Genomic DNA, 13,548 nt, shown 5'->3' with positions numbered 1-13,548 from the left:
TTAATAAAACCAGCAAACATTGAAGTGACTTAATTATTACTGCAGTCTATTCACACAATCAATGGACAATCCTTCCTTAGTTTTGCCCCAATAACATCATAGAGTAGGCGAAAAGTAGCGTTACAGATCATACTATGTGTTCGGGAGAGTTTGAGGAATGTTGCAATGTTAATGGGGGACAATGTCAGCAAAAAAAGAAAATATCATGGTATTGAGGTAATCAGATATTTTAGCTGTGTACAACACATACCTGCTCTGTAACACTACTTTTGGCCCAAACCTGTATGTCTATTTTCCATATATTGAAATGCACAGCGTATTGGTAAATTTCTGGACCAACTGCAATTCATGTAGCTCATTATATTCTAACAGCATTTTTTTTTAGTTAATATGTTCATTTCATGTAGACTTTTAATTTACTTTATTTTATTTATTCATTTTCATGTAGTGTACCTTACATTCATTGGCCAATGAAGAATTCCTTGTCATTGCAAGCATTTATAATAATTCTCCAGGCTTTTGATGTTTTACATTTCTGGTCATGTAAAATAGTGTTAGGTTAGGTGTCGAATGAACACTGCATGTTGACGCCAAAGGAAATAGTATTTTTTAGTTATTCAAAATGTACAAATTAACACACAACAACAATATACAAGTTATACAAACTACAACAACCAGTGTCAGACATGGAGTAATTATATGCCAGGTAAAAAACCTTTGTATTGTCCTCGAGGATCTGGGAAAGTGTCACTTATTTGCCACAAGTCCACCAAGGTACTGCAGTCTGGGATCCAGGTACAGGAAAATCATGGTGGTGCTGATGTGCCAGCATTGTGTCAAAAAGTATTTCTTGGTGTCAGTCTATCAGCTGGACTTGGATTTCTTCATGTTCCTCCAGGGTCATTTCCTGTACGAGTCTCTGCAAGAAGGTAACAATTGTATGTCAGGTGAGGTACCAAACAATGAACTGAAAGTCACTGAGCCAACGAAATACACATTACATGAGCAAGACTTTTTGTGAAAGCCATGTAAATTCCTGCACCTCGAAGTACAAGGAAGCTGTTGTATCTTCAATCAAAACTAATTAAGTTGCTTAGTGATATTTATTAGGTAAAATTGTTCAATATGGTGACAAATCGATATCTGAGTAAAGGGTTTCAAATGTTTTTGTAAGCAGCACTTTTCTGAGTGGTTCGTAGCAACAAGACACGGGGGGAATTACGAGTCTGAGTTGCAGATGTGTAGTTCAGTTCACACCATTATTTTGTACGATATACTAAACAAATCAGCAAACGATCTAAATACCACATATTCCAAGCAAAGGTATGTTTTGAGCCATTCACATGCATGCTCGAATGGATTATTTTTCTATGCTGACATAATTGTACGTTACGAGACACCGCGTTCTCTTCTTCGTCGTCACCCTCGCCCCCTCCTCGCCCTCTTTGAGATGGTCCAAATGTCTATAAAACATATAACATAACTGTGTGTTCTCTGTTGCACTAACAAATATGAACATAGATAGCCATTAGCATTAGCTGACGTACAGTATTTCCTAACAATGCCACAAAAATATTAATTCTGAAATTAAATGACTAAATCACACATTTAGGGATCTGTACAGTATGTCTCAACATATCCAATTCACTTACGTCATCACATTTGCGCTTCTGTTCTGGTGAATTTTGGTGGTAGGCTGGCGAAGTGTGGTCTCTCTGGGACACCGTAGTTCGTGTGCTTAAAATCATTGCATTCTCTTGTTTGACCGATAGATGGCGGTCGTGAGCGACACACTGGGGCTTTAAAGATTAACCTATATTGATTTAAGGATAGAAATCTAATCACACTCTTTTTATAGCGGCTCCTTTTCTAATGATCGGTTGAACTTGTTAAGACCTAAATAATTTTAGCTGACCTTGTTAGGTCCGCAAGGACTTGTTTTATTTTACTTATTTTAAGCCGAAGTAACAGTATAGGATTTAAGGAATACAGCTACCACTTATTTAGAATTGTTATCTATTCGGTAAGAGATAGTTAAGGAATATCAAAGTATGACTCTAATAGTAATTAAGGTTTTAAAGTAGGAAAGTGAAATTAGGATTTAAGAAATCAATGATTAATGTCACAATACACATAAAAATTCTAAACCACATTTTGTCTTTCTTGATTTATTACATGGTTAATATTCAAAGCAATAGCAAAGCAAAATCTTTCAATAGAGATTACATACTGATTATGAATATATGACAACAATACACAAAGTATTCTTAAGACAGGTCAAACCGCATATACTCACAATACATAGGTTGTTCCTGTGTTCCAAGATGACAAATGGCAAAGTTCAACAAAGTAAAAGAAAGGGCAAAAGCTTTGAAAAAGTATTATTCTTTGGATAAGTGGTTAAAACAGGTAGATAATCTGTAATAAACCACCGAGGTCAAATAGCCTATAGACCAAAAAAGGGTCTAAAGGGAAAAATTGAGGAATCTGGCTATCTAATCTCTTTGCTTGTAATTTAATAAAAATTAGATAAAAATAGGAAAACTCTAATCCTCTAACAACAGATCAAAGTAACCTGACAACTACAAATTACTTTATTTCTTACTTGTTAAATTCATTCCTCAATTTAGCAAAGAACAACCAGGGCAAAAAATTGTAGAAGTCTCATCTAACGGCACTCCGTTGACGATCCCTTCTTTTTTGCAATGAGACTTCTTCAATTCCACCCTTTTATAACCTCGGGGGCTGATCTTAGTTTCTCTGGGTCTATGTCAGGGCATAACCTTTATGTGTATGTCTCAACTGGTTTGTACCGGCTTCAGCAAAACAACTGAACCATGAGATGTTTTGTGCTGACAATCCTACTATTCACTTCTCTAAGAAAAGTCCACTTCTCAAAAGTTTTGTGACTATGGGATGATTCACTTCCCCAACAAAAGTCTACTTCTCAAAAGTCTTGTGACCAGGGTCTGCAAAACATGTCGTGATAGTGGAATGTCCGATGACATTTAACATAATACGTTGTTGTAACAGTGGAATGTCCGATGACATTTAATACAATACGTTGTGACAGTGGAATGTCCGATGACATTTAATAGACTACACCCTTTGTCCACTAAAGTGGCGGACAGTCCTCATGACTTGTCCACCACGAGTTATTATTCATAAACTTTGTGACCTCTGATAACCATATCTCTACTCACTCTTAATGCGAATAAAAACCTTTTCAAAGCTTCATTCATTATTCTGCCCATAAAACACCATTGATGATTAATAAAACACTTTTACTCTTCGATATAAGAGAGTATAAATCATGATTATAGATACTTTTTCATGTCACTCTACTGACAGGCTGACCTTTTGACCCTCTCTCCAGTGTAATAAGTGCGTGTGTTATGTGTTATGTAGGCTCAAACTTATATATTTATCAAACAGTGATGAGGCATGTTTAAATGTTAATGAAGTTGACATTATACTAAAGAAAATTTGTATATGTAAAAACCCGGCTATCTCATATAACCTTATAACATAGCATTAATTCCATCAATACACATTCTTGAACTTCATTATTGCTGGTAGTAACATCACATTAGTCCATGAATGTCCCGTCCTTGGTAACATCTGTCCATGTTACATGACAATATATATATATATATATATATATATATATATATATATATATATATATATATATATATATGTATGCGAAAGTGCTATCACGTACCTCAAAATAGGAGAAAATAGTGCCACGGCTGTTTAGTCCCAGGAAAGAAGTGAAAATAGTTGGCGCTGCTCACTTTTTGTTGACTCGCTAAAGTGCTCCACTTCCTTGTTCACCAAGGAACACGCCTCCTCCGCTCCGGTGAGCACGAAAGCGCGAATGAACGGCAACCGTTCCATAAACACTCTCCGCGGTGAAACGCTCGCGAATGAAGTCTGCAACCATCCTTAAGAACTACCATCACAAAGGTAAATAAAACGACTTTATTATACAGTACAGTTTATTTCTTTAATTACAATACAATAGCACATTTATTATACATAAAATAAGGTGTATTTTTGTGTAGTTTAAAGGCTTATTTAGTAGAAAATTATGTTTTATAGGGACCTGGGAACGGATTATTCTCATTTTAATGGTTTCTTATGGAAAATAAATGTTCGGAAGAAGAACGTTTCTGGGAACCAATAATGTCCGTGAGCTGAGGTATCACTGTATATATATGTGTATATATGTGTGTGTGTGTATATCTATATATATATATGTGTGTGTGTGTGTGTATACATATATATATATATATATATATATATATATTAGTGCTGTCAAGCGATTAAAATATTTAATCGCGATTAATCGCATTTTTTCATAGTTAACTAATAGTTAATCGCACATTTTATTTATTGTAAAAAAAAAAAAATCCCTTGATTTTTTTTCTGTCCCATTATTTTATCGAATTGTAACATCGTTAACGTGAATAAGAGGATTGATTTTCGTATGCAAATCTTTTTTTTTTTTTTTTGAAAAAAAAGTATTGAATTCAACACACGCAAAGTCACACAAACAGCCCCTCAACAGCCCTTTCCAAGGGATTAAAATTGGGGCAATGTAAAATGCCAACAAAGTGCATATGAAATGTAAACTCAGAGACTCTGCTTATTAGTGCAGCAAACTATTTCTAAAGTTTGTTTTAAACTTAGCAGCAATATATTGGTCATTATTTACCAGCTCAACCCAGTTTCTGATTTCTTTCTGATTAGAAAAATAACTGAAATGGCTAACAGCATCCTAGTTTGCTTTGAGCCAGTTGCTCAAACAGACAAGCCTGTTAACATTTTCAGACAACAGGGAAGCTCGCCTTCATATCGCGATCATATTGCGCGCGCCATATGTGGTCAGTGAGACTTTGGATTTGATGTCCCATATACTAGCTACCTGCCTGAAGTGCTCTGCGACAGTATTGGCGAAATGCCGGTCCTCGGTCTTCATAACAAAGCATGGCAGCGAAGCACCCAGTCAGTGTCAAAATAATGGGAAGTTACCCCGAGGTAGTTGTGGTGACTGAGAGACGTCCAGTAATCGCTTCGGTGAGTCTCTTCTTAGTTGATTCATCCATTGGTTTCTGTCGGAAATTATCCACGGATGGCTGGGTTTGATGAGGGGTCGGAGAATCGGCATCAACGGTGTGCTTGGCTATCAAATTGTATTTTAAGCTGGACGTGCTGCGATGGTAGTTCAGTTCGCGATGGCAATACATACAAATTACTTTGCTCTTGTCAATGCCACCATTAGGTAATTTTTTAAAAGTAAACTTGCCGTTCAAAATTGAATTTATATCCTTTTTACGGCTCGCCATGATGCTTCTCTTTCCCCGTTGTTGTTGCTTTTTTTTTTTTTTTTTTTTTCCTAACCAGCAATGTCAACGCAGACAAACTTTTCATCCATTACCGTGATTGGTCAAAACAAAAGTTTGGTAGACCACGCACAGGTTGTCATTGCCCAATCAGCTTTAAGTATTGTAATGAAAGCCTTGCATTTACCGCTGATCTGTATACACAGTGGCGAACTCCCATAAGTGAAAGCCAAATGATCTAGTTGCCAGGTGAAAGCTCCAAATGAGCTTTAATTGCGCGATAAAAAAAAATGACGCCGTTAAAAGGGGGTTGCGTTAACGCCGTTAAAAACGCGTTTAACTGACACCATTAATATATATATATATATATATATATAAGCTAGAGGCGTGGAGGTTTGCCCTGGAAAGGAGGGGAATGAAGGTTAGCCGTAGCAAGACGGAGTATCTGTGTGTGAATGAGAAGGACCCAAGTGGAAGAGTGAGGTTCCAGGGAGAAGAGACCAAGAAGGTGGAGGAGTTTAAGTATTTAGGGTCTACAGTCCAGAGCAATGGAGAGTGTGGAAAAGAAGTGAAGAAGCATGTGCAGGCAGGCTGGAACGGGTGGAGAAAAGTGTCAGGTGTGATGTGTGATAGAAGAGTTTCAGCTAAAATGAAAGGAAAGGTTTATAAAACTGTGGTTTTATAAACAGACAGGAGGCAGAGCTGGAGGTGGCAGAGATGAAGATGCTGAGATTCTCTTTGGGAGTGACCAGGTTGGATAGGATCAGGAATGAGTACATCAGAGGGACAGCACATGTTCGAAGCTTTGGAGATAAAGTCAGAGAGGCTAGACTTAGATGGTTTGGACATGTCCAGAGGAGAGACATACACACACATATATATATATATATATATATATATATATATATATATATATATATATATATATATATGTGTGTGTGTGTGTATGTGTATGTCTCCATTGCTCTGGACTGTAGACCCTAAATACTTAAACTCCTCCACCTTCTTGGTCTCTTCTCCCTGGAACCTCACTCTTCCACTTGGGTCCTTCTCATTCACACACACAGATACTCCGTCTTGCTACGGCTAACCTTCATTCCCCTCCTTTCCAGGGCAAACCTCCACGCCTCTAGCTTCTCCTCCACCTGTTCCCTGCTCTCACTACAGATCACTATGTCATCTGCAAACATCATAGTCCATGGGGATTCCTGTCTAACCTCATCTGTCATCCTGTCCATTACCATTGCGAACAAGAAGGGGCTCAGAGCTGATCCCTGATGTAGTCCCACCCCCACCTTGAACTCCTCCGTCACACCTACAGCACACCTCACCACTGTCTTACAGTCCTCATACATGTCCTGCACCACTTGAACATACTTCTCCGCCACTCCAGACTTCCTCATACAAAACCACAGTTCCTCTCTGGGCACCCTGTCATAAGCTTTCTCCAGGTCTACAAAGACACAATGCAGCTCCTTCTGACCTTCTCTGTACTTCTCAATCAACATCCTCAAAGCAAATACTGCATCTGTCGTACTTTTTTTTTTTTTTTGGCATGAAACCATGCTGCTGCTTCCACTACTCTTTCCCATAGTTTCATTGTGTGGCTCATCAGCTTTATTCCTCTGTAGTTGCCACAATTCTGCACGTCTCCCTTGTTCTTAAAAATGGGCAACAGCACACCCCTCCTCCATTCCTCAGGCATTTTCTCACTATCTAAGATCCAGTTGAGCAACCCAGTCAGAAATTCTACTGCTACCTCTCCTAGACACTTCCATACCTCCACAGGTATATCATCAGGACCGAGTGCCTTTCCACTCTTCATCCTCTTCAATGCCCTTCTCACTTCATCCTGACTAATCTTTGCTACTTCCTGGTCCAAAACAGTCACCCCCTCTACTCTTCGTTCTCTCTCATTTTCCTCATTCATCAACTCTTCAAAGTACTCTTTCCATCTTCCCATCACACCGCTGGCATCTGTCAACACGCTTCCATCCCTATCCTTTATTACCCTTGTAACAACTATGGCCTATGGGCCAGCCAACCCTCTAATTTTTTTTTTAAGTTTGCTTCTTCTAAAGCAAATTCTCTGCAGTTGCATAAATATTCCACTGCCCAGACAGGATCTAAGCTTGGTTAGCCCTGCAGGTGGTCACCCAACCACCAACAAAGCTCTTTTGAAGCCACTGACCAGGTGACCAAGGAATTTATGCGTCTGCCGAAGGAGTGTATTCAAGCCCGCCATCCCGGAGCCCGAACTGACACGACTCGGCTGAGTCGAAGAAAAACGGATCCCAGAAAGGCAGGCTCAGAGAAGGAAAACAATCACGGTTTATTCTTTGGATCAACCGAAGAAGCAAATCTTGCTCGCAGGCAAGATAACGCGGATCACAATAATCACTTGCACACAGCAAGGAACCCGAAGGTAACAGAAAACACTTGCAAAAGGCAAGGAACACGAAGTTAACAAAAAACACTTGCAAAAGGCAAGGAGCACGAATGTAAGACATAACACTTGCAACCGGCAAGGAACGCGAATGTAACATAAAACACTTGCAACGGCAAGGAACACGAATGTAACAAAAAACACTTGCAAAAGGCACGGACAGAATAACAAACACAAAACACTTGCACCCGGCAAGGACTACTCGAAATGGAATGCGGAAACAATCAAAAAAGCGGAGGAAACAACAGAAAGCGACGCGGATATACACACGTGAATACAGGGTAAATCGAGGACGAAAACAGATTCTATGACTTTACCAAAACTTGGAAACGCGGAGAACACTTGGACACACTAGTGAGCAAATAATAATCCGACGGCTTGCTGTGCTGCTCGGAGTCCTTTTAAAGTCTTGATTGTCAATGCGCTGCAGGTGCGGAGCTGGGGAACGCCCCCCTCGTTGCAGGCACTGAAAGCAAAAGCACAACAGGGCTGAGAACCGAACCATGACAGTACCCCCCCCTTAACGGACGCCCCTTGGCGGACCACCTGGCTTATCTGGATGAGCAGTATAGAAGGTGTCGAGCAAAGACGGGTCTAGGAGTGGGGGGACCCATTGCCGCTCCTCTGGTCCGTAACCTTCCCAGTCGACCAGGTACTGGAAGCCCCGGCCCCTGCGCCTAGAGTCCAAGATTTCTTTGACCGTGTAGACAGGATCCCCATCGACCACTCGGGGAGGAGGCGGCGCGGGTGCAGGCGGGTTCAGCGGGCTGGGAGTCTCTGGCTTGAGGAGGGAAACGTGGAACACTGGATGCACCTTGAGTGACGGTGGAAGACGGAGTTTCACAGTTACTGGGTTGATGACGGTGAGTATTTCGAAAGGTCCAATGTAGCGCGGACCCAACTTCTTCGAGCAACCTGCCAGACGCATGTCCCGGGATGAGAGCCAGACCTTGTCTCCTGGCCGGTAAGTGGGCTCTGGACGCCGCCGACGGTCCGCAATCTCCTTATTGCGGGCCGCTGAGCGGGATAGCGCCGCTCGGGTCTCCCGCCATACCTTGTGGGCCCGCCGGAGGTGATGTTGGATGGTGGGCAGTTCGATGGGGCCTTCTTGTGAAGGAAACAGAGGTGGCTGATAGCCGTATGCCGCCTTAAAGGGTGAGTGACCTGTCGCAGATGACGGCAGAGTGTTCGTGGCGTACTCGATCCAGGAGAGGTGTGAAGACCAGGATTCCGGGTTGTGCAGGCAAACACATCGTAGGGCAGCTTCAAGGTCCTGGTTGGCCCTCTCCGTCTGGCCGTTGGTTTGGGGATGATATCCAGACGACAAACTGACTGTGGCGCCCAACAACTTACAGAATTTCCTCCAGACCTGGGAGACGAATTGAGGACCCCGGTCGGACACCAAGTCCACCGGAATGCTGTGAAGACGGAAGACATGACGGACGAGGAGTTGAGCAGTCTCCCAGGATGATGGCAGTTTGGAGAGGGCAACAAAGTGAGTCAGCTTCGAAAACCGGTCAACCACTGTCATGATGACCGTGTTTCCCCTTGACCGGGGGAGACCGGTGATGAAGTCTAATGAGATGTGTGACCAAGGCCGCGCCGGGATGGGTAGCGGCCTTAACAGTCCCATCGGCAACTGGTGGGACGATTTCCCGCACGCACAAGCGATACATGCCTTGACGAATTCCGTGACGTCCTTTTTCATGTCGGCCCACCAAAACCGCTGGCCGATCAGGGCAAGAGTCCGGTTGATTCCTGGGTGACATGCCACTCGTGAGGTGTGACCCCACCGTAGGACCTCAGCCCGCACCGGGTCAGGAACAAACAGTTTCTCTGCCGGGCACTCCTCCGGCACAGCGATCCCTTCCTGGGCTTCAGTGACTCGTTTCTCGACCTCCCATCGAACTGCCCCCACGAAGCAATGTGCGGGTAGGACCGGTTCAGTTCCAGCCTCCGGCGTGGCCGCATCGTGGATCCGGGACAAAGCGTCTGGCTTCTGGTTCCGGGATCCCGGGCGGTAGTCCACGACAAAGTTGAACCTTGTGAACAGTAAGGCCCAACGTGCTTGCCGCGAGTTAAGTCTTTTGGCTGACCTAAGGTATGCCAGGTTTTTGTGGTCCGTCAACACCCTAAAGGGTTCCTTGGCGCCCTCCAGCCAGTGTCGCCACTCTTGAAGAGCCAAGACGATTGCCAGAAGTTCCCTATTCCCGACGTCATAGTTCGCCTCTGCGGGACTCAGTCGCCGGGAGAAGAAGGCGCAGGGATGGAGCTTCCCGTCTTCTGGCGACCGCTGGGACAGGACCGCCCCCACTCCTGAATCCGACGCGTCAACCTCGACCACAAAAGACAAATCTGTATTAGCGTGGATGAGCACTGGCGGGTTTACAAACTGCTGTTTCAATTTCAAAAATGCATCTTCGGCAACAGGTGACCACCTAAAGGGTACTTTACTTGACGTCAGTTTAGTAAGGGGGGCCGCCCGTAAACTATAGTCTTTGATAAAGCGACGATAAAAATTAGCGAATCCCAAAAATCGTTGCAGCTGTTTACGGGTCTTGGGAGTCGGCCACTCGACCACGGCTTGAGTCTTCACCGGATCCGCCCGTAGTTGCCCTCCCTCAATAATGAAACCCAGGAATTGCACAGACTTGGCGTGGAATTCGCACTTCTCTGCCTTCACATAGAGCCGGTTTTCTAATAGGCGCTGGAGGACCAGGCGGACATGTTGCCTATGCTCATGAATATCGCGTGAGAAGATCAGGATATCATCGAGGTAAACAAAGCAAAAAGTGTTCAACATGTCCCTAAGGACGTCATTAATTAAACATTGAAATACTGCTGGGGCGTTTGTCAGACCAAAGGGCATAACGCAATATTCAAAGTGTCCGAGTGATGTCTTAAAAGCAGTCTTCCACTCGTACCCTTCCCGTATTCTCACCAAATGATAGGCGCTTCGCAGGTCTAGCTTAGTAAAAAGTCGGGCCGACTGTAATGGAGCGAACGCTGAGTCAAGCAAGGGAAGGGGATATTTATTCTTAACAGTGATATCATTCAAACCACGATAGTCGACGCAAGGGCGGAGTGTCTTATCCTTTTTCTCGATAAAGAAAAATCCAGCTCCTACGGGAGACTTGGACGGGCGTATCTGACCAGACGCTAGCGACTCAGTAATATACTCCCGTAAAGCGTCTTGCTCCGGCTGGGACACCTGATATAAACGTGAACCCGGCAATGGTGCACCGGGAATCAGGTCAATCGCACAATCATACGGACGATGGGGCGGCAATGCTCGTGCACGATCTTTACTAAAGACCTTACTTAAATCATGATACTCCTCGGGAACGTTATCTAGACATACCGGTTCTGGAGTTAAACTAGCTTGCACCGATGTAGTCCCTCCTGCCGACATCAGACAGTGGGCATGGCAGAAGGGACTCCAGTTCTCTAAAGCCGGCTTCTCCCAATCTATATCCGGATTATGCGTTCTTAGCCATGGAAGGCCCAACACTAGGGGCGCAGAACGGCATAATAAAAAACCTCCTTCTCTCCTCATGATTTCCCGAGAGTTTCAAGTTAAGAGGACCGGTAGACAGTCGTACCTCCGCCAGTAGGCGCCCGTTGAGGTCGAAAACCTTTTTGACCTTTTCTAAGGTCTCTACCGGGCTTCCTAACGCTTCTACCACACACGGGTCTATAAAGCAATCATCTGCCCCGGAATCGATCAACGCACTCACCCTAACACTCAACCCGTATCCAGACAGCTCCCCCGACAACTCTAGCCGTTTCTCACTGAGAGAAGACCCCGACGGCGGGCATGGTTCGGTTCCCCCCGGTTCATGCTTACCCGGATTTGCCTCCTTCTCAGACTTCAGGGGCACATCGGCACGGCCCCCCAGTCGAGCGGTCGGTCGCGTCTTGCGGGAAGGTCGCGCTGGACACGACGCCACTCGATGCCCCGGTTGACCGCAGTACAGGCAGGCACCAGCGAGCCACCGGCGACGACGCTCCTCTGGGTGCAGGCATCCACCACCCATTTGCATGGGCTCCCCTCCATTGTCTGAAGGTCCAGGAAGGGTGCGTGCCTCAGCGACGTTGTTGAGGGAGAGTCTGGACATGTCCTCGTTTACGGCTGCTCCACGCCGCTCAACCGCACGCTCTCGGCCCCGTTCCCGTATCCGATTATCCAAACGGATCGTTAGTTCAATGAGTCCCTCTAAAGAGCTCGTGTCGTCACGGACTGCCAGTTCATCCTTGAGTTGTGTATTCAATCCCCGACGAAAGACACTCCGCAACGCACAGTCTCCAAACCCGCTCTCGGCGGCCAGAATACGAAACTCGATTGAATAATCAGCGACCGATCTCGTCCCCTGTACTAAGTCTAGCAACCGACCCCCGGCCTCTCTCCCCCTAACCGGATGATCGAACACGCGTTCAAATTCACTAACAAAATTGGGAAAAGAAGACCGAAGGTCTGGTCGCGCGTTGCTCACCACCATAGCCCAGGTAGCGGCTTGACCAGTCAGGAGGCTCATAACGAATCCCGACCCGTTGTTCCTGACTGGCCAATGCCCGTCTCACCTTTTCCGAGTCTGCGGGATCCAAGGTCGGATTATCCTGACACGACTCGGCTGAGTCGAAGAAAAACGGATCCCAGAAAGGCAGGCTCAGAGAAGGAAAACAATCACGGTTTATTCTTTGGATCAACCGAAGAAGCAAATCTTGCTCGCAGGCAAGATAACGCGGATCACAATAATCACTTGCACACAGCAAGGAACCCGAAGGTAACAGAAAACACTTGCAAAAGGCAAGGAACACGAAGTTAACAAAAAACACTTGCAAAAGGCAAGGAGCACGAATGTAAGACATAACACTTGCAACCGGCAAGGAACGCGAATGTAACATAAAACACTTGCAACGGCAAGGAACACGAATGTAACAAAAAACACTTGCAAAAGGCAAGGACAGAATAACAAACACAAAACACTTGCACCCGGCAAGGACTACTCGAAATGGAATGCGGAAACAATCAAAAAAGCGGAGGAAACAACAGAAAGCGACGCGGATATACACACGTGAATACAGGGTAAATCGAGGACGAAAACAGATTCTATGACTTTACCAAAACTTGGAAACGCGGAGAACACTTGGACACACTAGTGAGCAAATAATAATCCGACGGCTTGCTGTGCTGCTCGGAGTCCTTTTATAAAGTCTTGATTGTCAATGCGCTGCAGGTGCGGAGCTGTCACAAGTTAGTTTATGATGCATTAATTACGATGTGTGTTAAACGGGTTGTGTGGGAAAACTGATTTGCCAGACTGACCAAATTTAATGCCAAATTATTAATCCCTTTAATAATTTGTTTGTTTGTTTTTTAAGTCTGCGTGAGCGAACAGAAAGGGTGTGCCACCCCCTACTGAAGCCCCGCCCATAGACTTTAAAAAGACGAGGGGACCCCCTCGCTCTCTCTCTTCCAACTTCGATCTTCCGATGCCTCTTCCCGATCGCTCTTTACCTGCAAGTTTCCCAGCCTGCTCCAGCTCTTTGTTCCAAGAAACTTGCCAACCACGTGGCCTTTTTTTTCTGGCAGCAACCGTTTCCACGGGAGCAGCCACTCGCTCCACGCCACGCCAAAGCAGGTGCAAACTGCAACGCTGACCCCAAAGACTCTTTTACTCCTTTTTTCTTTTTTTTTCTTCACCATCGGTGATTGCCCGCCAGCGGCGACCTTCGCGGCCCCGGGGTACGCTT

At 44.7% G+C, this 13,548-nt stretch overlaps 1 protein-coding gene across 5 annotated transcripts in view; it reads left to right on the top strand.

Annotated features, from left to right (window-relative positions):
• The window catches only part of setd3 (SET domain containing 3, actin histidine methyltransferase), a 412,972-nt gene that overhangs the window by 166,024 nt on the left and 233,400 nt on the right, over positions 1 to 13,548 (top strand). The window lies entirely within an intron of this gene.

Source organism: Festucalex cinctus, chromosome 12 (genome assembly GCF_051991245.1).
Source record: "Festucalex cinctus isolate MCC-2025b chromosome 12, RoL_Fcin_1.0, whole genome shotgun sequence".
NCBI classification, from domain to species: domain Eukaryota; kingdom Metazoa; phylum Chordata; class Actinopteri; order Syngnathiformes; family Syngnathidae; genus Festucalex; species Festucalex cinctus.
The sequence above is the reverse complement of the archived record's forward strand: the minus strand, read 5'-3'. Positions and strand labels throughout refer to the sequence as shown.